Source organism: Pteropus vampyrus, unplaced genomic scaffold (assembly GCF_000151845.1).
Source record: "Pteropus vampyrus isolate Shadow unplaced genomic scaffold, Pvam_2.0 Scaffold210, whole genome shotgun sequence".
Lineage (NCBI taxonomy): Eukaryota > Metazoa > Chordata > Mammalia > Chiroptera > Pteropodidae > Pteropus > Pteropus vampyrus.
Window position 1 is genome coordinate 1,738,488 of NW_011888991.1, and position 2,967 is coordinate 1,741,454.

A 2,967-nucleotide genomic window follows, 5' to 3' on the forward strand; every position below is an offset into this window, starting at 1 on the left:
TCAGACATACCGGTATGCAGTTTGGGTGTTTTTTGTTAAGTTTTAGATGTTCGGCTTACTGTTGTTTCAGGGGAAAGATCTAGGGATGTCTCTCACTCTGCCATGTTATTGATGTCACTCCGGTTTTTATTTTTTTAAAAAAAGAATGTATCTTTGCCCATAGAACAACCTTAAACTAATTTGAAAGAATTAAAATCATATAGGTTCTCTGACCTCAATGGAATCGAAGAGAAATCCATAAAAGAAAGATAACAGTAAAATCTCCAAACACTTGGAAACTAAAAAAAAAAACTTTTTGAAATGATTTATTGGTCAATGATTAAGTCTCAATGAACTTTTTAAAATGCATTGAATGAAAATCAAAATACAACATATCCAAATTGTGGGATACAGTTAATGCAGGACCAAGAAGGAAATTTGTAGTACTAACTGCATACATTAGAAAAGAAGAAATGTCTCCAACAAGTTTCTAACTCAAGAAACTAGAAAAATGAAGAGAAAAATAAACTGAAAGCAATCAGGAGGAAGGAAATAATAAAGACCAGAACAGAAACAATGAAATCGAAAACAAAAACAATAGAGAAAATCAAGAAAACAAAGAGATGATTTTTAAGTGATAAATACAATCGATCATCCACTAGCATGACTGACAAAGAATTTTTAAAAGAAAAAGGCAAAAATTACTAGTATCAGAAATAAAATAGGAGATATCGCTACAGATCGTGGGGACATCAAAAGAATAATGAGCAAAAACTCTGAACAGCTTCACATATAACAATTGCACAACTTAGATGGAATGAACCACTTTCTAGAAAAACACAAGTTGGCACAACTCAGTATAAAATAAATAATTTAAATTTTCCTATAACTTTAGCAAATTATAGTTTATAATAAAAAACTAAAAAAAAACTCCAGGCCCAGATGTTTTTAATGGAGAATTCTACCAAAAGTTTAAAGAAGAATTAATGCTAAAATTCTACAGAACCTCTGCAAGAAAATAGAAGAGGAAACATGTTACTCCTTACTTTATAAAGCTTGTATTACCCTGATACCAAAACCAAACTAACACAGTGAAGAAAAAAAAAGAAAACTATAGAACAATATAACTCATGAATATAAAAGAAAAAATCTTACTCAAATAATAGAAAATAAAATTCAGCAATATCTAAAAAGAATTAAACTGATCAATTGAGTTTTATTGTAGGGATGTAAGGCTGATTCAAATTTGAAAATTAATCAATGTAATCTGCCATATTAATCAACTAAAGAAGAAAAATCACATGATTGCATCAAGCAATGCAAGAACAATATTTGACAAAATTCAACACCCATTCATGATCGAAACTTTCAGAAAAATAGAAATAGAGGTCAACTGTATCAACTTAATGAAGAGCACTAATGGCTTAATATCGGAAACAAGGCAGAATATCTGCTCTCAACATTTCAGTACAGTGATGGAAGTTTAAGCCAGTGGTACAATAAGGAAGAAAAAGGAAATAAAAGACATACAAATCTGAAAAGAACAAATAAAACTGTCCCTATTTGCATATGACCTGACTGGCTATATAGGAAATCCTAAAGAGTTTGCAAAACCTCCTAGAATAATAAGTGTGTCTGGTAAATTAATGGGATACAAGGTCAACATGCAATGATTCATCACATTTCTATATACTAACAGAATATAATAATGCAAAAACTTAAATAAATAAACCATAATGCCATTGTTTCAAGGAAAAATGAGATTCTTAGTTGTGCACTGAATAAATTATGTACAGGATCTGTATGCTGAAAATTTTTAAATGCTAATGAAAGAAAGATCTAAAAAATGAAGAGATATACTATGTTCATAGAGTAAAAGTTTCACATAACAGAGGAGTCAATTCTCTCTAAATTCATATAGAGGTTTAATATAATTCTTATCAAAATTCTTGGAGATTTTTTTGGCTATTTATTATAAACTTTACAATTGATAAGCTATAGTCCACAATTTATAAGAAAAGGCAAAAGAATTAGAGCAGATAAAATACTTTTGAAAAAGGAGAGTAATTTTGGAGGAGTATGTCAAGGTGGTGAGATAGACACATAAACCCATGGAACAGAAAAGAAAACCCAGAAATAATCCATATAATATGACCAGTTGATTTTGACAAAAGTGTAAAAGAAATTAAGTAGAAGAAAGATAGTCTTTTCAATAGTGTTGCTGGCAAAATTGGACAGCAATAGTTTTGTTGTTGTTTCTAATGAGCCTGTGGCCTTACTCTCACATATTATACAACCATTAACTCTAAATAGATCATGACCTTAAATTTAAAGCACAAAACTCAAAAACTTTTGGAAAAAAACTGTAAGAGAAAAACTATAAGAGAAAATATTTGGTACATAAAACTGAAGAATTCTTAGACTTGATGCCACAAGCATGATTCATAAAATGAAAAATTGATAAATTCATACCATGTATCATAGACAAAAAAATTAGTACCCAGACTATATACTATAAATAAAAGATTTATTGTTCAATCATTAGTAATGAGAAAAAATTCAATCTAAAATTTAAATGACATGTTGTATTGTACCCATCAGAGTAATTTTTACTAAAAATTAATGAACCAGGTGTTTGTAAGGACATGAAAACATGGGAACTCACACTCTTTCGGTGAAACTATAAGTTAGCTGAAACTGAAGAACAGAGTGTTTATCTGCTATCTAGTAACTGAGTATGAGCAAGTCTTACAGTTCAGCAGTTTCCTTTCTGGAAATATTTGCTTAGAGGAACTTCTATCTATGTAACCATGGCAACGTGAACAGTAATGTTTATTGCAACATTATTTATAATAGTTTTTTAAAAGGAAAATAAATGGAAAATGGATAATCTATGATATGTTCACATGATTGAATATGATAAATGTAGCATTTCAAATGTATGAACTAAAACTATTTGCGCACACATGGATTGATATAATCATAAAA